Source organism: Bemisia tabaci, chromosome 6, assembly GCF_918797505.1.
Source record: "Bemisia tabaci chromosome 6, PGI_BMITA_v3".
NCBI classification, from domain to species: Eukaryota; Metazoa; Arthropoda; class Insecta; order Hemiptera; family Aleyrodidae; genus Bemisia; species Bemisia tabaci.
Window position 1 is genome coordinate 29,379,247 of NC_092798.1, and position 27,220 is coordinate 29,406,466.

General features: G+C 39.9%; 1 protein-coding gene across 1 annotated transcript in view; it reads right to left on the reverse strand.

The window, feature by feature from the left end:
• Positions 1–27,220, reverse strand: part of Cda5 (Chitin deacetylase-like 5) — a 293,628-nt gene that overhangs the window by 45,954 nt on the left and 220,454 nt on the right. The gene's annotated exons all lie outside the window — the stretch shown is intronic.

The following is a 27,220-nucleotide window of genomic DNA, read 5'->3' on the forward strand; positions in this document are numbered from 1 at the left end:
CAACGTGACGACTCATAAATGAGAAATTGTACAAATAATAAAGATAAAATTACTATTCTACTAAATATTTTCATTAATAAGAAGCCTGGAATCAGTAAACTTGCAAGAGAAAAGTATATTATAAAAAGTTGACATTGAGGTTGTCCTTGTTAAGGAAATTCCGGAAATATTTAAAACATCAAGAACATTTTATTGCATCGAGGAAATAGATCCTATCTTGAATTTTATTTATTAACTTGTTTTCATATAATCAGACACCCCTTCTACACGCTAGGCCTTTAACCGTTCAAGAGAACAGCAATCCGATTGGGGGTTTCCAGTCATCCTTGAATTATGTTATGAATCATGATGTTCATAAATCTTAAGCATGCTTCACTAAAAATGGCCGCGCTATTTCTCTAGGAAAATTTCCGATTGATTCCATTCAAAGCGGACGGATAGTTTTTGAAGACAAAAGTGTTTCCTCAAGCAATTTTGGTACCTAATCCAATTTTTAGCGTTATTGTTTGATCGTTGGTTACGCTCACGTAACGCTGATACCATTCCGCATTCCTCCGCACGGAATGGCAACGAAGACATAAGCACACAGCAATACGTCACGGATCCATTACGCAGCTCGTCAGTTACGGGTTACGGTCTGCGAGGGATATATGCTACGTGCTGTGGAGTCTGAGAGTACGTGTCTCGACTTTGGACTCTTGTCGTCCCATTTGCCAAAACGGCTCCTCTTGGAATCGGTCCAATTTTATTAGTCGCGCTCAGGTTTGCAGGTGTACTCGTTGACCTGATCCCTCTTCTCGAGACCGAGGTTAAATTTCGCATTTACTCCGCTTCATAAGCGCCTTTACCTATCGTATCGACCGGTAGCAACCCTCGAGATTCACTTTCATCAAAACTGGTAGATTTTGAGGAGGGTTGGAATCTTTGGTTCCGGTCACTCTCTTATCAGAAATTTTTAAATTTTTGGCGGTGACTCCTTACTCTAAACATGTTTAACCGCACCACTAACAATACACGAAAAAAAGTGTTGAGGGTCATCTCCTAAAATTGTGGTACTAACCCAATTTGTTGGACAATATGGGCATTTCCAATTAATTGTAGTGGTACCGCAACTCAACTTAGGTTCCGCATCATTCGGGATGGTAACCTAATTTGTCGGGGTACTACCACAATTAAAGGATGGCTTCCCTTGAAAATTTTAAGGAATGTGCTTCGTACTATGAAGACAATTTAGTGAACCTTGCATACAAATCCGCACGACTGTTTTCATGAAAAAAATTAAATTGGTCGATTAAATTTGGCAATAGCTGATGTGGCTTGATTCCTTTCTGCTTAACGCGGTTCATTTATGAACTACTCCTCGTATTCAGTTCACTCAGTAGGTTCCACTGGAGTACCTTCATACAGAGAGTATGGACAACTCAATTTATGTAGCTCTTAGGCTCCAAACATGAAAAACAAAAATCACCAGAAAAGAGCCGCTGCCAACCTACGCATTTGAAAGATTAATCAATAGGGCCGACAGCGCATTGTAAACAAGCGTTTTAAAGGATTACGGAGTTTAAATTAGTACCGCTGGATAATTCGAGTTCATAGGTTGGCTGCCTGTTTGGGCCCCAAGAGCTACATGACCTGATCAAACCTAACCTCAAAATTTTCGAGCTGTTCATGATCTCCCTAAGTTTCCACTTAAACACGTTCATCGAATTCTAGCCACCTGCAAATTCTCCATTTTTTATTTCTCAGAAACCTACATTGGTCCTCGCCACTCTGCCGCGGGTCAATCGACAAAAAATCTGTTTCCTTTGGCGAGAGTGCGACCCAAATGAGTAATCAATGTCCAGTGGCCGGGCACGGACAATCGCAGACGGGAGTCGATGACAGGTGACGGTGACGGTGGTGCTCGCGCGCGCGCTGCGGTGCGGACAGCAGACACGTTTTCCTTGAAGGCGCGCGCGCGCGGCCGGAGTGGAGCGTGGAGCCTGTGTTTTAACGCCTCTTTATTTCAACAGTTAAACATCTGTAGCGTGACGAGGCGTCATCGCTGCGCTGAATTTCAAATTCTCACTCCTGCATCGAGCATGCACGAAGCTCAAAACGGCGTGCCCAACATTGAGACTCAAAGTTGCCGTTATGAACGAGTCAAATTTTGACGTGCGGTAGGAATAAGTTTATGAGTAAACAATGCAACTCAATGGTCTCGAAGGAGAATTTGCCAGTGTCTGAGCTCAACACTGGAAAAAAATAAAACACATTGGATCTAGAGTCCAAAATCTTAAAAACATCGGCACGAAAAAATACTCTTGATTCAATCAGATTTAAGCATAAATCAAGAACCAAGCCTCTTAATTTGAGCGGATTTCCTTTTGATTCATGCTTAAATCTGATTGAATCAAGAGTCCTTTTTCTTGTCAATGTTTTCAAGAGTCTGGACTCTAGATCCAATGTGTTTTTTTTCCAGTGAAGGAAATAAGATTTTTCTTAATTGTACCGTTATTAGATAATTTTTGACGATATGATCGAATCTGCCAAAAAAAAAAAAAAAAAATTTATGCGGCTTTATGACGTCACAAAGTGACTTGTGCGTGTTTTTTCATTGTGATCTGTTTTTCTCCGATTTTCAATGGTTAAAATTAATTGGAAAAGATATCATGAAGTTGACACTCTCATACGGAACGATACATTTTTCCGGTGTCGGTTAATCAATGTGCAGTAGTTGTCATACAGAATGAAAGAAGAAATGCGGAAAAGTAATGTGAATTTTTGAAACGTGATCTTCAGGATTGTTTGAACTTCAACATCATAAGTTTTTCATTATTTTCAAAGCTTTCAGCATCTCCATGGTCATTGGCACTTGTTGTCACTATCGCGCTGCTGTGATGGGAAAGAGGGAAGGAAGGGGGTCCAACTTTAGGTTTCAAACTGAGCACCAACTTGAAACATCCATATTCCATAAACCCCATGATTTTAGGAAATCAGTTTCGATTAATCAGCAATTTCGTGCTCGTAAAAAACTTAAAAATCTACGCTAAAAAAAAATTCTCGGCGTTTTCACCAAGGTCCGTTGGTACCTTTACCATCTCACTTTTTTTTACCAATTATTGGTAATTTCACCAAGACAGACTGGTAAGCTTACCTAAAAACCGGTATTTTTACTGTTTTCCTCAGGTAAGAATACCACTTTTATTAGTAATCAATTCCCGGTAACTTTGCCATTTTACCTCGGTAATTCTACCACAGTCGATAAAAAATATTGGCGTTTTTACCAAGGTCCAGTAAAATTACCGAGAAAGTCAATAATTTTACCGAGATTTCTCGGTAAAATTACCAATTCCATAAATGGTAATTTTACCAAGAAAAAACTGGGATCAAATAGAACCCTGAATTCTTGGTAATTTTACCCTTTTCTTAGTAAATACACCGAGATTTTTTTTTTCAGTGTGCTCGTAAAAACTTAATATTTAATTTTAAGCTTCACGGAACTGCAACTTTAAAAATTCGAATGTCCTTTGTGAGTAGAGCTTTACATAAGACGGCAACAATGAAGAGCGTGGCGTCAGCCGAGTCCGCGAAAGTTACCGACTTTTGTCAAGGTCACTTGGGCAGCGGGTCTCGCGGGTGCGGGTCCAGTCGCCCGCGAGGCAGGCGTCTCCGTCTGGCCCGCGCGACTGCGACTGCGACTGCCCGCGCGCGCGTGCGCTCCAATATGGCCGCGACGGTTGCAGTGTCTCCATCGCGAGCGAAATCGGATTTACCTGACAGAAATAATCCGTTTAGTCTGCCAGAAAATCCTCACTCTCTTATGAAACCTATGAATCATGGCTTTGATTTGGCCTCATACAAATAGAACACAGCCCCCCCCCCCCCCCACCGGAGCCTAATCTCTTACCGACCGGTGGTAACGGAGATAATATATTTCTGAGACCCTGTACTAAAAATCTTTCTAATGTACTCGATTTAGGCAAGAATTTAGTTTGGAAGTCAACGCTAGCCAATTCCTTATCAAATGATTTTCAACTTAATTTCCGATCATTTTTGATTTGTACTTTGTTATCGAGTGCCCCTATTTACTGAGATGATAATAGTCAAATGTCTATAGGAATTGCTTTCATTTTCTCTCATCGATGCGCCATCAGTTAGGAAATTAAAGTTACTTATTGAGCCTCTGCCACGAAAAGGCAATACTAATTCTGTCTTACTTTTCTAACGCAGCGTTTAAGTCTCCAGACCTATGCCTGTTACTTCAATAGAATGTTCAGGAACTTTCTAAACTTGATCACCCCACATTAACTCTATATTCTGCCCTCGGTTTCCATGAAAATAATGAATTTTTCTAAATTACAACTTCAATTTTGATTATCTCGCACTTATTTCGAAGAAAATCGAATTCAAAGTCTTACTCGAGACTAAGTGAAAGAGGAGGACGTGTTAAATAATCGAATTAATTCCAGACATTATTATAGAACGATATTCGATAGATAGCAGAGGAAACTTCAGGAACTACAAAAAAGCCCCTATTTTCGTGTCAGACAGAATGCTCTAGTAATTTCCGACCGCGTTTCGCGGTCCGTTCAACCAAAACCCCCGTCAGTACGAGCTTTTTTACACGCTCTTTTACAGGTCTTGCAAGGTCCACTGGCGGCTGCCGAAGCCGAAACCGGAACTTTAGGCTTTTGAGGGCAGAAACGAACGGTTACCCATGACCGCCAAGCAGTCTGGTTTGGCTGAACATCCTATCCTGTGGGTGAAGAATGTAGGATATTATTGTGTTTCCTGACGGTGAGGCTCGCGTGTTTGACGACGCCTAGGATTGCAAGAGTCACGGCGGGGAGTTGACTTGACCCACGAAGCCCGGATCCCACTCGCAACGAGGAAGGCCAAAAACACACGCCGACGCCCGTGCTCGTCAAAAGAAGACAGCTTCCGGACAAGGTGTTACTCTTATCCTATATTCGAATGTGGATCCGTTGCTTCATCCGTCAATCTCCGGGCGTGGACCTATTTTAACGCGTGGCTCATGCCTCCTTGCTCAAGAGTGCGCCGACGAAAATAGTGGTTCGCCATCAAGTGAATCCTTCCACAGAGTCGTTTTTTCATGAAGGAAAAAATTGAAAAACCAAAAGAAGAAGAAGAAGAAAAATAAGAGAAAAAGAAGATACAAATAAAAAGAAGAAAAAGGAAAAGGAAAGGAAGAAGAAAAGACGTAAAAGAAGAGGAAGGAAAGAAATGGAAGGAAAAGGAGAAAAAAAGGAAAGGAGAGGAGGAAGAGGAAGAAGAAAATAAAGCAGAGGAAAAGGAAGAAGAAGAAAAAGAAGAATAAGAAGAAGAAAACAAGAGGAAAAAAAAGAATAAGAAGAGGAAGAGAATGAAGGATAAGAAGAAGAAAGAGAAGAATAGGAAGAAGAAAGAGAAGAATAAGAAGAAGACAAAGAAGAATAAGGAGAAGAAAAAGAAGAATAAGAAGAATAAGAGGAAAGAAAAGAAGAAGAAGAATAAGAAGAGAACGAAGAAGAAGATAATAATAAGAATAGAGAAGAAGAAAAGGAGAATAAGAAGGAGAGGAAGGAGAAGAAGAAATAGGAAAATAAGAAGAAGAATAAAAAGAAGAGGAAGGAGAGGAAGGAGAAGAAGGAGAAAAAAAAGAGTTAGAAGAAGAATAAAATGAAGAGGAAGGTGAAGAAGAAGAGAAAAGAGAGTATAAGAAGAATAAGAAAAAAAGAAAAAAGATGCAGGTGGATAAAAATTATATTCCGGAGCTATATGCATTCACAATCAGTTAAAGGTCATGGCCATGGTAATTTCTCGGTACTGGGAAGTCCAACAGCTAGTCTTAGAAGGAGACTGCGGCTGAATGGGAAACCCAATGAGAATTCAAGAATTGGAAAAAAGGAGTGGCTTTGGATACGAGTAATATACATATTCGATCTCTGTTCCGCGACTGAATGTAAATTGGTCGATTAAAGTTCCTTGATCTTAAACGATGCGCTCAGATTGAGGTCTGGAAATGCAACGCGAGTCATGAAAGCAACAGGTGTAATTAATGAATCTTATTGGATCTGTATTTTTTATTCATGCTATTTTACGTAATTTTATTGTAATTATTTAATTTTCTCTCTCTAAATAAAGAAAACTATAATCGAAAATTTCAAAATATTGCAATGGAGGCACGCATATCTCAACTTAAGACATCGATATCGTAACTAACAATCCATCTAAACCTTCAAGTTTCCCGCGTGGAATCCATCGAAACGTGAAAAGGAAGCTCGAGTCGATAAACCGAACGGACTCATTGATCTCGTTGAATGGGGCATTAAATCAGTTCACTCATCGAATTTGACGGAGCTTTAATCCGTCCATTCCCAATCGATCGTGGAGCTCCACCGCGAGCCCCCTCCCCCTCCTCCCTCGGGGTCCCCCGGGCCTGGGCCTGGATGGCGAATAACTTTCTCGCCGTTGCATAACCTCAAGCACGTTATCGGTCAGGCACCCGCTATCTGCAATTGTCCGCTCCGTATCATTATTTTTTCCATCGCCGCACGGTGGATCGAGTCGATAGGAGAGGCCGGACATAATTTGGAAACTTTAAAAGCTCTTAACTCCGTTTATACAAAACTTTGAGGTTCTAAAAGTGTTTTCATTGGTTTTCTCGTAAAATTCTCTTCTAGAAACACCCCTTGAAATTTAAAATGTGACGAAATAAACATCAAAATTTGCAGTTAGAGTAAAAACTTTCATGTCCGACCTCTCTAATTGACTCGATCCACTGTGCGCCGCGACGAAGCGACGAGACATTGTCATGCAAATCGCTCGGACCCGGCTCCGGCTCGCTCGACCTATCGAAATTCGATATGCCGCCACCCGGAAACCGGGAATCTATCGAAACTCGTCCGATTTTTATCGAATCGCTGTGGGGTCGAGGTTGGAGTAATTACAATTTGGGGACGCTCGGAGGCGCTCGGCATGGCAAAATGCATCTTGATGGAGTCAGCGATGACGCCACCGGGTATTGAACATGGTCAATCATCCCGTGTTGCGTTGTGGATCTGAGTGAATGAGCTCTTTGAATCGATCTGAATTTTGGGAGAGATATAGCTAAACTGAATTTCGGGAGAGATAGCTAAACTGAATTTTTAAATATTCACTGGAAAAAATAACACATTGGATCTAGAGTCCAGACTCTTGAAAACATTGACAAGAAAAAATACTCTTGATTCAATCGGATTTTTGCTTGAATCAAAACGAAATCCGCTTAAATTAAGAAGCTTGGTTTTTGATTTAAGCTAGATTCTGATTGAATCAAGAGTACTTTTTCATGTCGATGTTTTTAAGAGTCTGCACTCTAGATCCAATGTGTTTTTTTCCAGTGTTTAAGAAGTGAGGGAAAAACTTCGGTTCAGCAAACTAAAAAACTCAAAGGGTGTTTTTCAGTCGAGAGAACTGAGCCGGCAGTCACGCGAACCAATCTAGTTGGCTAAGAGACCCGGATAACGGTTCCATGTCAACCGAAGATCATCGATTTGTAGAGCTGAATACGCTGTTCTGTAGACCCATGATGTTGGTTCGCGTTACTAACAATAGCCGAACCGAAATACGGTCACAGAACACATCGGTTCGTGTAACCGATCTTTTTTCCTCCGTCTTCTCCAATGACTTATAAAATCTGCCTTGTGTGTCATATACGAATCTCTCAAGAAGTGCTTTGAATAAGACAGAGCAATGACGTGAGCAGATCCCAAGGCATTAAAAGTTTTACGTTACACTGAGAACCATTATTTTTGGGATGAAAAATATGTTGAACTTTTTTTTTGGTTTGAATAATTTAGAGCGTTCTCGGGAACCGAAAGGCACATTGAAATTGCATAATCAAGGTTGTCTTCATCAAAATTTGACTTCACAGACCGAATGTTAAGCCTCAATTTCTCTCTTACTGTCGGAAGCTGATATAATTAACACGTCTAATTGTAAATTTTGGGCAGTAATCCTCTCACGCGTGTATCAGCCCCATAAAATTAGAAACAAGTGTCTGTTCGAGGATGATCTCAATATTTAGTTAGACTGACCTAGCTTCCTGCCCTTCCACAAGCAGCGGTTCGGTGAATGCGGTTGGGAACTTACGCTGAAAAAGGGGTTATATGCCTTAAGTTGAGGCGTAAATATCATTGCCATGCGTACATCGGAATACACGTAATACTTGAAAATTCCCAAACCAGACTCTCTAAGAAGAGTTCGTAAGAGTATTCACATAAAAAAAGACGCCAAGAAACTATGTAATGTGAATACTTGCTCCCTGAAAACCGATTAAATTTTAACGGCAAGTAAGGACCCTTAAACTAAAAACAATTTCAACAAATCCCTCGATATTGAAATAGGTGGCTTTCAACCAGTCACGCAATTAATATACAAAGTAACCTTCCGCAACTTTAGATACCCATTTTTATTTATAAGCAGAAATAGGACAAAACAGCTTCGATTCGACGATTGAGAAGTTGGTCATAACTGATGGATGCAACTATACTTGGATTGCATTTTGCAAAAAGGAACCACTAGCATTGCAATGATGCTAAGATTGTGCAACTTCATCTTTTGTAATAAAATTGCGGAAATTGTGAAAAACTATGAGATTTAGGTAGTAATTTTTGTCTTAAATTTACAGTTTTTAGCGAGTAAAATAGAAACTATATTAATGGATAATCGGGTTTTTCCTCCAAGACAAAAGAAGTTGCACAATCTTAGCAACATTGCAATGCTAGTGGTTCCTTTTTGCAAAATGCAATCCACTTGAGCTTATTAGATGGTCCTCCGTCAAAAACTTAAAATCTGATTTTTCGACTTAACTCAACGGAAACGGTTCTATTAATGATATTCCCAACGCCGCGGACAAAGGTCCCTTTTCCGCGGGCGGTTCCAACCCGATGAAATTTGGCGTCGAAGCGAAAGCAGAGCGGTTAGAAAAGACATAGAGGCTGGCGAGCATCTGCTCGAGCGAGATAAAGTGCTCGAAAAGACGGCGTGCATCCAAGAGGAGGTTGGTTAGAGGCACCGCTGCGCACGGCAAAAACCTCACAAGTCCAACAGAAACTCTCTGCAAATGTTTTTTTCTGTAAGTGCGGCAGGGCACTCTCCTCTTCACCAGTGGCGTGGCGTGCTTTGCGATTAATCGATTGTTATGCCATTTAAACCTATGGTAAAGAATCGATTATTAAGGTGTTCGCTGCGAACAGCGAACACCCTGTTTATCGATGTTCCACAAGTTTGAAGGACATAACAATCGATACATCGCAAAGCACGCCACGCCACTGTCTTCAAGTCGAAGAAGATCCACCATCCGCCGGTTGCTCGTTACGGAGGGCCCAATAATTTGATCCACCTTCGCCTTGGCGGGCAACATTACTTAATCAAAACTAATTGTCTTCTTTGCCAATTGCAGCGCGGACTGGGGGTCTGGCGGAACGCGAAATCCAATCTATGTCTACATCTATGTCTAGGGACTCTCCCAGAAGATCGACGAGGACGTATTTGGGTCGCGGCTGTATATATTAGGTCTAATTCATGCGTCACCGAGCCGGTACCGCCGCCGCCGCAACCTGCGTCTCCGTCGCTAATAGCGCATCTCGCATCGAAAACGCTCCGTGCGTTAGCGTTAGCGTTAGCGTCGCAATAAAGCGAGATCAATAACCCAGAACCGTCATCTCCTCCCGAGGATCCGAGCGCTCCGCCACATTCGCTCTTAGCGGGAGGATGCGTGCAATTTGCATGATGATTGATATGCAACTTGCAGGTTGAAGGAAGGAACAAATCTTAGACAATCCCATGGACGGTACATCAAAACGTGAGAAAAAGTGAAAAGGAGGACAGGGATTGAAACATTTTTCACGGAATTTGCACGTTGAGTTTAGAAGATATTATCTGTAAGGGTGTGAAAGGGGATGAAGAAACAAATCTTAGACAATCCCATGGAAGGAACATCAAAACGTGAGAAAAAGTGAAAAAAAGGACAGGGATTGAAACATTTTTCACGGAATTCGCACGTTGAGTTTAGAAGATATCATCTGTAAGGGTGTAACGAATTTTCCGACTTAAAGTGGAAACATTGGCTTCTAAGCCTGAGTCAGACTTACTTGATTGAAAATGAAGGACATTTTTGGTCGCAGCTGTCTCCTTGAATGAATTTTAATACGATTGATGTTTTTAACCCCTCAGAATTTAAATTCATAAAATTTTAGTAATTTTACTAACTGCGCTCTCAAGTATAATTATTTAAAAGGAGGAGGGGGTGGTCTAAAGTTATAAAATTCCTGCAAATCGTGAAAAATGATTTTTCTCAGGATAATTTTCAGGCCCTAGGGTAGTGTCTCAGAGCCTGTGGACATTTTCAAGTCTACGCCAATAGATACTTCAGTCTAAACTAACAGACTTCAGGTAGATTAAATGTTTTTCAAAAATTGCATCGTTGTGTCTCACTATATTTTTTGCTACCTTCATATTTTTTTGCGCGTTTTGGCAAAATGGCTACCATTAAAATTTCGCGGACTTGACGAATGGAAAAAAAGGGGGGGGGGGGGAGAAGCGGTAAGAAGGCGAAAAGCAGGAAGGGGTTGCAGCTAAGGTACTCGTTTTACGCTCTCAAGGTACGCGATTCCAGTCAATTATTAAAATCGTTAAATAATCCAGACTTGATCTTTACGAGCTTTCAAAGCATGGAAGGAGGGCTGCCGATCGGTCGTGAAACTTTCGGAAACTGGAGCAGGACCCAAGGTCACGAACTCACGAGGACGGAGGTAAGGCGGCACCGGTGCCGGTGGGCAGCGACTGGACATCCTTGATTGTAAACTTGGTTATGAATGCTAAGGAAAAGGAAGAAATGTCACGTCCGCACGTCACAGATCTGAGGTGTGTCCCGTGTCCCTACGCCCCGGCCGCGGATCGTGGCATTATCGGCAAACAAAAACACCATTAATTATACACCGATTATATTCACCGTTCATATAAACTCAAGCTGAGAGCGAGCCGTGTCTCTTGCGATATGAGGAGTCTGTGAGATACCTGTGATCGCTACAAAGCATTCTTTTGTGTGTTTCAGCTGTCTTAGAGGTCAAAATTTCGGGACGGCCTTGAGATTCACTTGCGTGGAAATCATTAGAGTTACGGAATTTGCAAGTATCCAGTTGGAAAATTATTACGTCATCACGTATTATTCTCTCCGTGCAGCAAACCTACTCTCTCTCGGGTGTAACTGAGTGAAATTTCGAAAACCCTTTCTCTGTAAAATACATTTTTTATAGTTTCAGGAGTAAAGATACCTCGGTGTGAATAGTGTGCGGAGCGAAGTTTTTTTGGTCCCTCACTACAAGTATTACATGACTGCTTTTGCACGAGGGCAATTTTCAAATATGAAGCGAACCGTTAAAAGCAATACAGAAACAGACAAAACCATAAACAACAGACTTTAAAAATTACAATTTTTTGAGTTTTCAAGTGTCAAAGATACATTTCCTGCGGAAAAATTTTCCTCTAGATATTAAGAGTGATCATACTTTTCTTCATCACTCAGAATAATTGCAATGATCATCATAATTTTTAACACCGTTTTTTTATATCTGATTTTTTTTTTAATAAATGGAGGTAAAAGATTGCTGAGTTTTCGCTTATGAAAAAAATAAAACAAAGTAACTTAGAGAGACAATGGATACAAACGTGATGCGTTGTTAGGTTCAACTTCTGAATACAACTATTCGTGCTCATATGATGTCTATGTTGCATACATCAAAGATTGAAGACGTTTTAGATTTTTTCCCTCCTATCGACGGCGCGTGGCGCTCTGTTAGGCGCGATATCCTCCAGACTTCCAAACGGAAAATTTCTCTTAAAAGAAACCTACAATTTTCCTAAAAGAGTCAAAAAAGCCTCTGCAGGTAACTCCTTGGAGAGGAGGTGGTGTATTAAGTATCCAAATCGAAACAAATCTGCACTAGAGTCACTAGGAATTATTATAAACGCATTGTGTGCATACTTTTTTGAATCCGACTTTTTTCGTATACCGTCCACAGAACTGCGTGCAGACATCTTTTTCAGAATGAACCGACATGCGATTTCACCACTTGTGCTTGTTTCCGATCTTTAAATGCCTCAAAAATTATTCAACTTTATCTAATAAGTTTTGGCTCATGAAGCTCGTGCCGATTCGTGATTCAATCGATTCGTTCCTGCCTCAGTTGGGAAGTCCCGCGCTCTCCTTCCAACCTGCAGACTTGGTATTACACCACCAACGAAGCTATTGTAATGCAAGTTTCATCTGATATTGTAACAGTGGCAGTGAGGTCCTATCGAAATCCTAGAGCACGATTTGATTGATCAATCGCTGTCACCGAAAAGGAATCTTCCGCGACTTGTGCATGTGCCTCTTACCGGAAGAAGTATCACACCACGTTGCAAAGTTGCCATTAAATAACTGTTTTCGGATTGTATCTAGGTCAAAAGCCTCCTAATTTCACGCGTAGATGCTTAATTGGTCACTTCCTCTCTTCGTAGATGATAAAGCACGATGAAGGCAAAGTGGATTTTGGCTTACGTTCTGCGAGGTAAAGTTACGATTATTACAGGGTGAGTTCACTTTTTGCCTCAGAGACGAAAGGCCCAAAATTTTCTTTCATTTAAAGTAACCGCAAATGATAGGCAGAGTGTGTGTCAGATTTTAGAATTCTACATGCAGAATGTCTGTGGCCTTAATGGCCTTACACGAATGATGAATTTTACGAAATTTTTGGCTGATATTAGTGCTAACCGAGGACTATGGGTGCCTCGATGAAAGACAGTATATTTTGGAGAATCCGCTTTCAATCTATGAAATGTAATCGGACGAGGCAACTGTAAAGTTCGGAGACCAACAATATGTTCGCAAAATGATGACTAATGATATCCAGGTGAGAATATTTTTATACGACTTTTTGCAAATAAGGTTAAGTTTTCTGAGGCATTTGCTTAACCCTTTGGCCATAAGTCATCATTGGGCGAATAGGAACGTTGACTTTCTAACATACATTTTTAAGCATAGAGAATATAACATCGATAGACAAACAGAACTTATAGACAAATAAGAGAAAAAAATTATATGAAGGGATCCTTTTGGTAGAAGCGGGTGGTCGCAATGGACAAAGGAGGTAGGTAATAGACTGACCAACGGCAGCCCACAATAGAACCTATGGTTAGTCCACAATTTTCTCATTCTGTCTTCAAGTGCCACCCACTTCAACTTACAGCAGCGCTCCAACCTCCGTATGTCTTCTTCGTCTATCTATTTCAACAATGAGCCCGCAGTAATAAAAGGAAACCTGTGATTTTTCTTCTTCAGTAAGCGATAGGTTTCGAGGGTCTGGTTTGGCAATGGCGGAGACAATCAGCTGATCCGGGGCCCACTTCCGCGGTTGGCAACGGAGGAAGAGACACCCGACACGGCCGGGGTCCGCGCCGCTGATTAAAAACGCAAGACGCGTGCGCGGTCGGGCAAAACGCAAAACGCATTTGCGCGGGGGAGCTGACCGGGCGGCGGCGGCGACCATGAGCCCCAGCGCAGGCGCAGTCCCAGACCGGGGGACGCTGCTCCGGCCGCGCCGCGCCGCACAGTGGATGAGTCAACAGAGGCGTTTGGACTTGCTATTTTGGACTAAAACTGCAAACTTCGAGCTTTATTTCGTCAAATTTTAAATTTTAAGGGGTGCTCCCAGTAGTAAAGTCGGCCAATCGGCCTCCTATGGTGTAGTGGTTGTAGCGCTAGCTCTATGATCGGGAGATCCCGAGTGCGATTCCTGGTCAGGAGACCAGGGTTTAACCAGCGCTTGGACTTGCTATTTTGGACTAAAACTGCAAACTTCGATGTTTATTTCGTCAAATTTTAAATTTTAGGGGGTGCTCCTAGTAGAAAAGTCGGCCAATCGGCCTCCTATGGTGTAGAGGGTTGTAGCGCCAGCTCTATGATCGGGAGGTCCCGGGTTTGATTCCTGGCCAGGTGACCAGAGTTTGATGGTCTCAGACAATGGTTGCCTAGGACTGGTTGTTAGGGACGGAGGGGGGATGGGATTAAAAGCGCAGGATTAGCCCTTGTGGACTACTTGAAGTAGAAAAACAGAAAAAAAAGAAGAAGAAAAATTTGAGGAGGAACCAATGAAACTACCTTTAAAACATCAAAATTTCATTTTAACGAAGATATATACGCTTTTAAAGTTTTTAAATAATACCCGACCTCTCCCTGCGGGCCGATTATTGAAATGTATAGACAAAGCTATAGACAAAGAAGACATAAAGAGTATGAAGCGATCCTATTGGTTGAAATGGGTGGTTCTCATAGACTAGGGGGTAAATGATGGACTAAGTATCGGGTTTCTTGTGAGTTGCCGTTAGTTAGTCTATTACCTACGTCCTTTGCCCATTGAAACCACCCGCTTCCACCAATAGGAACCCTCCATATCCTTTTTATCTTCTTTGTCTATTGCTTTGTCTATCAATTTCAATAATCAGCCCGCTGGCTCGATCCACTGTGCGCCGCCGCGCCGGGACATTGTCAATAGTGTAACATTGTCAGTCGGATCCGTTATGTAGGTGAAGAGTGAGTCGCTTGGGCTGGGATTCAGTCACGCGGGCGGCTTGCCATGCCAGTTGGATGCGACCGCGGTGATGAAACTAGTTTTCTAAACTTGCATCGCTCGCCATTAGTGAGATCGCGAATCGCCCCCGGGCCCGCGTTGCAGCGGCGAGGATGCTTTGGCGGGAATCCCTAAAGTCCAGTTCGCACGGTCTCGGAGTCTCTCGAAAAGCTGCTCCCCTTTTCGGCAACCTAGACGTCGACATCCACCTGCAGTAAAACTTTGTAAGGGGATCCCCCCATGGAAATTAAGAAATTAAATTAAATTTTGAGGCCAGTTATGAAAATAAATTGGTGCTAAGTTAACATTTTCAGCAAATAAATGCACATTTTTCAATGCTAAACTACATACTTAAACTTAAGAATATGGTAGAACTAAAATTAGCTTTAAACACCAGCTAAAATTATATCGTGACTTTGATTTTAGGTACATCTCGATATAATCTCATAAAAAGAGGGAAAAAGCCTGCACAAGGCAAGGGAAACACTTTAGTACCGCTCATTTCTATCGATGTTTTAATAGAGAAAGAATCGACTACTATTCTACTCATGCGTTAAAGTTTCCAGCCTACAAGAATGTGCACTCATATCCACGCAAGTTCTTCGAAAAGACGTTTCTTGTGGAATTGGTGAAGAACATAATTGCAATAGACAGGGAAAAGTTATACGCTAGTCAGGCAACGAATCGACTACTGTTTTACCCCGGCGTTAAAGTCTCTCGCCTACAAGGATTTGCACTCGTTTCCACGCAAATGAAGGAAGGCTAAGAAACGTCCCTGACACTACGAGCATTTAAAAATATCATGTGTTGAGATTTTACATCTTAAATCATCTTTATCATCTTTGTTTTCTTCTTCATTATATTATTTTTATTTGACCTGCAGCCATGTAAGAGAATTTGCAAGTTATTTTTTATAATTTAAACTAAACCCAGTGTAGCTCAGTCTCGCAAGTTAAGTTTGACCCCAGGGATGGAAAGGAATACCTGAATTTGGAAAGTGGGCTCGAAGATTTGCTGAAAACTGTGAGAATTTTTTTTAAAATTGGTTGTTGAATATGATTTTACAGTCATAGGCTCGTAGTTTGGTCGTGGTTTACCATTGATCCATGCTTAAATATTATGTTGCGGTACTTTCAGGGCCATTCCTAAATTATGTAATGCATTTGGATTTGGGGTATCCTAAAGCTGCATTACGGGTGCGTCATAGAGGGATGGAGGTTAAGCACGATAATTAATTTACCAATTCAAATTTGAATAATTATTTTGTGATTTTATGACTAGGAAAAGATTTCCAGCCGCGTATCTTTGATCAATAAAATGAACTAAAGGCGTGTTCTACTCAGCGTTACGTACTTGAGACATGTGTTTAAGCTAGAGTATTGAGGGAGGGATGGAGGTTAAAACTGGAGACGAATGTTTTTTTTGTAAAGCATGGACGTAAAAGCTCCTGCAGCGAATCAACTTTGAATTTATTTTCTCGGGCAGGTCCAAAGTACCTGAGGTTTTTTCCCCACTTCCTTACAACTTATTTTCGATGCTCATGCCTTTGAGTTCTGTAAATTAGATAAATTTGATCGGTTGCAAGCATAAGACCTTTGCGCCCAGCGAATGCGTTTAAATTGAGGTGCAATACACGCCTGGCCCAGGGTTACTCAACACTCGTGATTTGCAAAATTTCCGACTCAAAAGAGCAATTAGCCGGAGATTTTATTCGCTACGACGGATGGCCTCGAGCTTTATTGGGCGCAATCCTGAGTCCGGGCATTGTAACTGGCGATCCAGAGAATGAACAAACTTTGGCAATATTGACGGTGAGCTCCGTCCGATCTTGCCGAGGAAATCCTTTCACTTTAATACGGTCTCGTCTACAAGTTTACGTGGATTTTCTCAGCCATGAACCGACCGCTCTCGTCGAATCTGGTCCATGCGTTGAAGAAAACGCGAGGTGCCAAACTACAGGGTGATCGGTAGACTTTGATTTCCGGTTAATTCTGCCGTGATAAGGAAAAACGCCGTAGGTACACTTGACCGCGATCCGATAGGTGCAAACATTTCAGACATTTTTAGAGAATTATTTTAACGAAGCACAGATACATATACAGGGTTATTCAAAAGTTACGCACCACTGGGCATAACTTTAGTTTTAATCATGATATCGATTTGCGGTTTAAGACGTTTTTCCTCATATCGAGTGGAAACTTTTTTAAGTACTTTCTGGTTTATGATCCCCTCAGGGGGATGGGGGCGGAGGGCGGGGGGCAATTCAAAAATTTCAAATGGTCACCCTCCCTTATGGCCAGTGGTGCGTGACTTTTTAACAACCCTGTATACAGAACTAAATGTATTGCAAAAGTAATCACAGCATGTACCAAGGTTAACTTGCGCCATTGTCGTAGGAAAAAGCTCGGTTACTGTTTTTAAATTTGGTTCATTTTTAGCTCCGAGGTTCTTTTGCTATGATATAATAGCCTACCCTTTAAATCTAGGTAAACAAGGTACCTAACGAGAAATACCGTTCTCAATGGGCACAGAAACTTCACACGGCAGCGTTTGATTTTAAAATCAATGGTGCACAAAGGCCGCCCATATTCGCACAGTGGAGACGATTTCCATTTCTATAAGCGTACCTCGTTTACTCATTCTTTTGCCGATCGAGGCCCTTCACCTCTTAGCTCGTTACAAACTCACAAAGGACTCTATGCTATGATCTTATGCCATCCTCGGTCAATGGAATGAAAGTCGAAACAAACAGTACAGTGCAACGGCAAAAATTGAAATAAAAGTTCTTTTAGCACATAATGCTGCCGAGCTAACGAACAACACCATAAGAACCTTGGAACGTTGCCAAATAACCTTTGTTAAAACAAAAATTATCAGGAAAACCTGCGAATATTTTCCGTCCAATTTCTCAGCTAATTTTCTTTGGAATGTGATTTAAAGGTTCCGAGAATTTCGAGGAGAAATATTTTAAAAAATAAATATAATTTTTTTTAAAAAGTTATTGGAGGTTTTCAATCCATTAGAGGATTCCGCAACCTCTCCCCCCCCCCAAAAAAAAAAAAAAAAAAAAACACTAAGAAGTGGCCCGAACTGAATTTTGATTCTAATTATAATTTTTGGAACTTTTTGGCTTTGTTTTCCCCGTGAAATGGTGTGGACCCAGCACCATTTCTCCACCTTGTTAGGGTTAACGCACATCCACTCTCCAGGCTTTCAACTTTTCAGGGATTAAGGCCGATTAGAATCTGTTTCTGCAGATCCACTCGTCAGTTCCATGAAAATTTGTCGCCACCACCGAGTTTCGGACCCGGGACTCATGGACTTAGAGTTAAACGTGCTAATATTGATAATTTTTCTCGGAAATTAATTTTGCAAGAGGGGCAATTTGGCAACGTCTGAGTATTCATACGACGTTTTACCTTAGCACGGCAGTACAGTCGACAATATCGGCTTGACCAGAGTCGAACTTGTACGAGACCCCCCCTAAGCGACCACTGCACTGCAGTTAGAAGTCCCGTGCGTCCAAGGTTGGGCGACTCATAATTAATCCATCATCCGTAATGAAAATGTGCTCTTTGCTAATCAAGCAATCAAATTGTTGCAACACGGATGCAGAGCGGCATTGCATCTGCAGTTTTTTCCTCCGCCCGGACCGTATCCTACCCCACCCACCCCGAAGGCTACGCTCCGACGCTTAGAGCCGCTCCAGACTTTATCTCCTCTTCGCGGGCACTAACTTCATGTCAACGTTTCGTCGCTCGTATCCTGTTTCCTACCAGTTTTCAAACTTCCGTTCTGGTTGTATATTTTATCACACTGGAAAAAACACATTGTATCTAGAGTTCAGACTCTTGAAAACATTGACAAGAAAAAATACTCTTGATTCAATAAGATATTCGCTTAAATCAAAAGGAAATCCGCTCAAATTAAGAGGCTTGGTTATTGATTTAAGCAAAAATCCGATTGAATCAAGATTATTTTTTCTTGTCGATGTTTTTAAGAGTCTGGACTCTAAATCCAATGTGTTTTTTTTCCAGGACAGGGAATATTTCATTTTCTACTGTGTGAAAGGGGCACATCCGAAATTTTAGTTCGTGTTTTATGCTCTTACACGAAAAATACGACAACACAAAATACTTAAATACCGATTACTAAAACTTAATGCCCTCTTCTAGTTTAGATGTATTACCCCCTGAGCCTCTAGTGCCCAGAGCACCTTAGTGTAAATACTGAACGACAATGAGACAATTAGGAGATCGGTGCCTCCGGCTCTTAACTATTTATACACATTTGCAGGAGTTCGACGACAATATTGAGAATTAGCTATTTTGAGAAAAATATGGAGAAAGTTTAATTTATGCCCGGGCAGATACCGGTAAAAATTATCAGTATACTTTGTTAATGGGCAAGCCATTCCTTAACCCTCGATAGAGATTGCTGTATAAGCGACAAGTTACTCAATTGAAACCTGCGGTAAAAGGGGAGGTGCGTAAGGGAGGAAACATTCCATTTTAAAGTCCTACGTATGCACTTTTCCCAACCTTGACAAAAATTAAATACTCAACTGTCTTGTAGAAATCTCCGATCGAAACATCGAGTAATTTATGAAAATTGCGAAAAACTTCCTGGCGTGGAATGGCCTCATTCCCTTGAGGTCAGAGTTTTCTTTATGAAATTGTTAGGTTTAAACGGAAATTTGAGGAAATGAAACCTCCAAGATGATTTTTTTTTCCTTTTTTTTTTTTTGAAAGGAAATAAGTTTTGCTTTAGAGATTACAGTTTCTTCTGCTTAGAAATTTTTTCAAATCACCGTAGAATTCAGTAATTATAGGATAACCGAAAACAAAATTTTACCATTGAGATGCTCAGTTACTGAATAAAAAAAAACTGGCTTTCCGGCTCCAGTTCGACCACGTTGAACAGAAAGAAACCAAGCCACATCAGATATTGTTAAATTAATTAAGAAAATTTAATTTTTTACATGAAAACGGTTGTGCGGATTTTTTTTTCGTAAATTTCAATTTTCAAAAGAATTCACACGAACGTTCTCTTGTTAAAAATTAAATTTCCCAGCTTTTAGCACTCGCTGATGTGGTTTGGTTCCTTTCTGCTAAACGCGGTCCAATTGAACCTTATTAAAGCTCCAGCGCTCCAGCATAACATTAGGGGCAAGTCCTCGAGCTCTTAGCGATGTTTTTCATGACTGATAGGTGTGGAACGCGAAACTGAGGCTAGAAAGTTCCGCGTTTCAAGGTCGCGCGGATCAAACTCGGAGCAACCGCACTTGAACCATTCGGGTTTTTTGTGCCTCTTGTTTTGTGGTTTCGAAGCTTAATTGACGAAGAAATGTCACACTAACCGCGACATTTTCCGGGTCCTAAGTGGAGAAACGCCCAAGGCCGTAGTATAGACAGTCTCTGAAGGTAAAATAAAACTCTCGACAGACATGTAAGATTAGGTGGTTTCTTGAGATTGAAATCAAAGCTACAAAGTTTACAAAGCTAGCAAAAACTACATATTATTTTTATGTTACCCTGCAAAGATAGGAAAATATGTAAGGTTAATTCTTTCACCTCTTTTTTGGTGATAAAATCTAAATGAATAAGGAGACCTTTACCACCCTCGAGGGAGGAAATGACTTTATGTTAAATTAATTTTCAAATTCTGACAAACGTTTCAAAATAAGGAAGCATACATACATGTCACATGCTGAATGTTACTGGACTTCCATGAATTCTGGTAATTCTAACGAAAATCTCATTAAAATATACTCTTATTACTAATTCTCGAAAAAAATATATTATATGCAGAAATTAGGCATTATCGACTTATTGTTAGACTTAACTCAGCAACGTTTACAATTTATATTGAGCTGAAGGAAAGTTTAGATTTTCAGATTATACCAATTAACGATAATTCAGACGGGACGGAATTACAAAATTTTATCATGCCATCTTCTTCAAGTCATATATGTTGAGTGGCATTATGTGAAGATGCGTCTTTGGAGGTGAATTCCAGGATTATGATGTAATTTGGAGAATTTTGTAAATCGTGGCAGCCTCGCCCTCTTCAAGGTCAGCGGGGAGCTCATTTAAAAACAGAAAAAGGAGGCTGGTGGACCTCCGTGGGCACCCAGCGCGGTCGTCGTTTTGGCAACTCGTTAAGGTTTCTATTTTTGATTCGAATTCTAATGATACCTTTTCCCTCTTCAATTTTTCAGTAGAATGAGTTTCAGCAAATAATTCGATTTATGAGCTCATACTGTTTATTTTTTTATCTTTGGAAAATATTCACGTACTAGAGGCTGTAAAAAATCTTACTGATTTTAAGGTCATATGTGACCGTCCGAGGTGACCTTATTATCATAAAATTCAAAATTCATATTTGGTGCAGAGGAGTTCTAGTTGGAGTATTTGGCACAACAAATTCTCGAAAATGTCAAACTAAACCGGAATTATGACAGCTAAGAGGACAAAAATGCAATTTTAAAAGGCAATTATGCTGTCGGAAGAAATAAAATGCATTTTTATTATTTCTATGGACCCGAAAATTATTTACATATATGTTGCTCTCAATGTTGAGATATCAAAGTGTGTTTTTCGTTGGACACTCAAGTTCCAATTTTTAGACCCAATTCAACAATAAATCGCTCTATTGAAAGATTTGCCCTTATTGGCTTGACCCTTTTCCCTTTGGGCTGTCAGAGTTGACACATTCATAATTTCATAATTTTTAGTCGGCTGACTCTGAGGAAGACTAGTGAGATTTTATTTATGTCTTGTTCGAAAGTAACCGTGCAAGATTGAGGTGTTCCTTTTCATCGCAAATAAAGCGGTTTGGATTTCTAAAATAAAAAGAAAGGAGAAAAAAAAACTCCGCGACCGCGTAGGACCCGTAAAACTAAGCGGTATGTATGTACTCCGCTTGAAGAGATGAAAAGCTAATCAGGCCCGTGTGGTTTAGCAGAAAATTGATTTTTAATCATTCTCATGTCGGGCATGTTCTTAATGAGATCATCTTACCGATTACGCGAAGACAGATGATTGATTTCTCCTGAACAAGCGTTGATGTCAACTCGCACGCGATATTTGGTATTTGATACAAGGGTAATTTACTCGAATGTCTCATTTAAGTTTTTATTCATCTCGAATAATTTTAGGAGGCAACGTTCAGTTTGACAACGTCTCACCAGAATCCAGTATCCAGCGACCGACATGGCCTACAATTACATTACTATTCTGTCAGGAGGACCTTCCTGTAATTTGATAAGCCGACGTAACGTCTCTGTAAAGCAGGTTAAAAAGATCTGTGAAACAAATCGGAGCTGTCAAGAAATACTTAATTTTCTCTCTGTATCTTTTCTTCTCAATTTTAGTTAACATGCACGAGCAAGGAAGGTTCAGTATCGGAGAGTTTTTTTTGATGAATTTGATTTCTTGTCCTAATATCGATTCAGATTTTACTGATTTGTCAGGCATAATTATTTGAAGTCTACATCTGCATGGTTTGAATGTTTCTTACGCTTGCTGGCGCTCATATGGACTGCGTTCAGCAGAAAGGAACCAAACTACATCAGCTATTGCCAAATTCAACTGGGCATTTTGATTTCATACGAGAGAACGTTTGTGCGAATTGTTTTAAGCATTTTGAGGAAATTTGCTTTGCATTATGCAGAAAACTCACTAAAAGCCCAAAAATCTGCACAGCCAATTTCATGTAAAAAATTAAATTGCCCACTTAACCTTGGCAATAGCTAATGCGGCTTAGTTCTTTTCTCTTTAACGCGGTCCAAATGATACACAATTAAAATTAGTTTGGTTCATCCGTTTTGATGAGTACCCGTGAGAGATGATGAGACGTGCCAAGATTGTCAAGTAGATCTTAGTGTCAGTAAGAATGAAACGGGTCAGTACTATGAGAACGGAATGCGCATGATGACACGTCTGATCCAGTTTTAATTATGAGCTCTCTCGAATGTGAACCTTCTAAAATTGAGTGAAATCAGCTTAAATTTGGTTCTAATTAAGTAGAACCGTGAGTCTCCGTCGAGGACTGCTCTCTCAGATTCATAGAGAGATCAATGTTTGAGCGAATATCGCGGGTTTATCTTGGTCGCAATCGGATGAAGTTGGGTTAGATTTTATCCAAACTGTGAGGCATGATAGTTAGACGTATTTCTGGCAAACGGAACTTTGTGCATTAACACATGAGCCCTGAGACCCATGAGAATACATGCATAACAGGGCTCACGTCATAATGCACATAGTTCCGTTGGGCAGAAATACGTCCAGTTATGCAGCCGTGGGCGTTCAGTAATCCTGATACCGATTCATTGGATTATTTTGATGCAAAAACGATAGTCATGAATAATTAATAATCAAAGTTGTTTGGCGGTTTCGTCACATTACAAAAAAAAGGTCATTAACGACTTATGACGCGAGGAGCAAGTGAAAGGAGGTGTTTTCGAAAAGGACCTTCAAACTCCTGTAGTAAAAGTTGAAGTTCAATTTTTAAGCGCCCACTTTAAAGAATAAAGACACAGGCAATAGCATAAAAAGTAATATTTAAGTCTCTTTAGCCGGATTCAGCGCACTTCTTGCGCAAGGCAGAGAATGTGGGTCAAATGCCGACAAAACATCTAGAGTAAATCACAAAAATTCTCTCGGACCTTTGCACCAAAATAATCTATATCAAAACTTTTGAGACAATTCTCAATTATTATACGAATTAGTTTTGGAAGGGAGGCGTTCCGAATATTTCACCTGGAAACTGCCTTGGCCCAATTCTCTCATTTCGCTCAATTAATATTGAAATAGAATAAGGATAAATCAACGAATGAGGAATGTTTTACATCCAATCGAGAGATGATTGGTGATTTGCTGCAAAAATAAAGCTAATTCACCATGGCCTCAATGCGAATATTTGCTGTTCGATTTGTAGGCTTGTTTTCAATGTTTTATATGGAATTTTACGCAACTGAGCTTTGCGACCACTTTTTATTTGAGAATTTATTGGTAAGATAACAAGTTACGTTTCTATTCTCACAAAATGACTGTGCTGATACTGGACAACATGTAAATAGACCACATTTTGCAATAAGGAACCACTATTTCTGGCTCATTTTAGAAACACACATGTGCCATTGGCTTCTCTATGCAGGAAGGTGCTTTTATGGAAGAGCCAGAGATGGTGGTTCCTTATTGCAAACTGTAATCAGTATAATCATTTTTTTACACTTATTTACATGAACATTTGAATGTTACCGAGGACAAGTTTTTTTAAACGACGAGAGAGACATAATGAACGGTAAAGATAAGCATGGACTTCTAAAAATCAGATGATGTTCGAACGCATGCACGATTAAGAGAAAAAAGAACAGTTAGGAGGCATGCTATTAACTTGGTTGAAATGTCTGAAACTTAAATACAGAGAAAGGCTCGCCACTTTTACTGCGCCGAGACGGACATGCCCGTTTTGGTGTAATTTCCAAAAACTCTGTCGGATTGATACGTATGTGTATGCGACGGCTTAAAATTTTTGGACACGTTTTGAATATGACGGCATTGACTAGCAATACCACATCGTAGTGCTGTAGAAACATTATATAAAAATAAAGAAGTCAGAGTTATGGAACTTCCAATTTACGATGATAATGCGCGCATGTATAAAGCCATCAGTGTATTTACAAAGTCCCCACTTTTTGATAAATTTTATTATTTTAGAAAAAGACATTCGACGAAATATTATGGTACAGTATCAGAGATTAGCATATTTACAATCCAAATACACCATACTTCATTTCAAGTCGTGAATAAATTACCAAAAACTTTCTGACCATATTTTCGAATTTTTCAAATTTTGCAAGAATGACGTAACTATGACAATTATAGAATATCCGAAACAAGTCTTCATTTTGACGATAAAATCCCACGACTATAAGTATGATGATTCAATTAATTGCAAGTTCCCTTTTTAGAAAATGAGACACACAATGAACGCTTCCCCGCCAAAAATTGCTGGAAAAGTAATGACTCGTGGCATGGGTCAAACTAAATCATTCTTTCCCCTTTTCCTTTAAGTATTTCATATAGATAGACAGAAATAATCCCTGAAATAATAATAATTTTTATCCTATTTTAAGGAAACAGAGAATATCATGGAAAGCATCGGAGAGGCTAATTTGCTCACGAACAGACAACTGCATTTCAAACGCCGCTTGAAAGGGACAGAATGAATATAATCCTATCCTAAACCGAAAAGCCGACCCGTAACCGAGTTCAAAAATAATCCGAACGCTCATTTTTACGCCACTTTCTTGGATTGCGTATCCTACGCATGATAATAAACATTTCTTGGACTTTAATAATTTGTGAATCGTAATGAGGAGGAACGGACCTTCGGTTACGAGAGGATTGACAGATAGCTCATACGATCATGCAACCACTGCATAGGTTATAATGAATTTGGCGACATATGCGCTTTTGTCAAGACTGTGTACAGAGTTCCATACTGCCATGCTAAGGCAAAACGCCTTATGAACATTTGAATGTTGCCACATTTCCTGCGATAGAACTTTTTTTCGAATTTCGAATAACATAACGAATTTTTCAGGAAAGAAATGAGTATTTTGAAATGTTCAGGTAATTTGGATCAAGTTGCAAATGGAATTCTGTAGAAAATTAGAAGAAAGATATTCATAGGTTTCCCGGAAAATGTGTGTTTTATTGATGGAAACATGGCAACGTCTGAAGGCTTACGCTGCGTTCTTTCTTAGCACGGCGGCATAGAGGACCTGATAAAAATGAGTTAAGGTACGTTCTTGATTGGACCTTTATTGGACCAGAAGGAGGGCCCATTTAGGGTTTAATTAAGGCTCAACCTTGACCCAACCTTAACCTTCAACCCTTCATGAACCCCAGTTATTTTAACGTAATAATCAGCGGCCACTGATTTTGAATTTTGACCGTAAAATAAATGAGCCTTTGAAAACGGAAACCGTCGAATGAATTTGGCAACAGTGCAAATCCAATTTCGGTCAAATATTCTATCAATGCAATGACCTCCGACCAACAAATGGTTTTCCAGGTCTAATTTAATTTGTTTTAAATCAAATGTTAATGGAAGCTAATACGTACAGCTTTCTAGATTTTTTTTTCATAATTTCATTTATTTTGTAAAAAGATAAGGGCGAATCAAAATAAGATTCCTGCGTCGAATAATGAGGAATGAAATTTCCAGCACTTCATGGGGTTAGCAATTTGAAAATTGCAAAGCTTTGTAAACGATTCGAAGATTTCCAAAAGAATGAGACAATACCTCAGAATTATTGGAGATAAGTTAGAGTTCAAGACATTCTCGGTAGAATTTGTAAAAGCCAAAATGAATTATTCGAATAATTCTGAGAGATTTTGTCAGGAGAAGGTATAGACACCAATATGACGATTTGATCATTCAATTCAAGGGTTCCTGGAGTGATTTTCATTCCTTGCAGATAGCACATTTTCCAAATAAACTGATTTTTTCAGTCCAACCGAATGTTGTTGCTGTATCCATATGTTCTCGATTCGACTTTTTCACCAGGTTTCAGCATTTTTACGAAGTTTCCCAGCATGGCAGAGTAAAAGCGTCTCCTTGATTGTTGATAAATAGAGTGATAAATTTTACTTACAAGTTGCTGTGGCAGATCCAAAACGGATTGATATATAACAATGTTGCACTTTAAAGCATAGCTCAAGCACAATTTAACACCAACACATTATTTATTCCTTCTAGAGATTTTGTATACAAAATTTAAAACCGAATAAACGCAAACTGCGCCAAAATGCTCAAAATCTGATGATTATTCCCGGAATATGCACAATGATTTCGGAGGGTGGAGGGTATAACTATACACTGGCACAAAATTACAAAATTGTACATTTAGGTAGGGAAAGGCGAGGGGGACAAGGGTACGAGGGGCGAGGGGGAATAGGAGTTATTAACACGAGAAAAATCACCCTGTATGAAATGATTTCATTATAAAAGAGGGATAAAAAAAAAAATTGTAGGATATCAGAAATTAAACAGCAATAACTAAAAATTCAATTCGAATACATTTCGGAAATAATTAATTTTAGGCTTAAAAGAATTTCAATTTCAGACACTTGAAATTAAAGCTTTTGTGAGACTATTTAAGCTCGTAGTTAATCTTATATCTTTTCCAAAAGATCAATAGATTTTATCGGTAAGTAGAAACTTTAAAAAATAAACAAAACTGGAAAAACTTAAGATTCGATTTAAAAATTTTTTTTGGGGGGGAGGGGGGGTTAAAGAGGTATGGAACCTTTAAATTATGAGAGCATTTCAGGGGAAAAATTGACACTTAAACCGGTGGGGAAAAATGAAAAACTTCACGATTCACATAAAAAAAGGAGCAAATTGTTTAAAATGTATTTTTAAAATAGCGCGTGATTGGGGGATGATATTTAAGGGATGAACTGGGAGAAAGGGTGGGATGAGGAGAAAAAGGGGCGAACTCTGTTAGGTTATGTTTACTTACACTGCAAGCGGATAGGAGAAAAGAAGAACTACACTGAACTTGATTA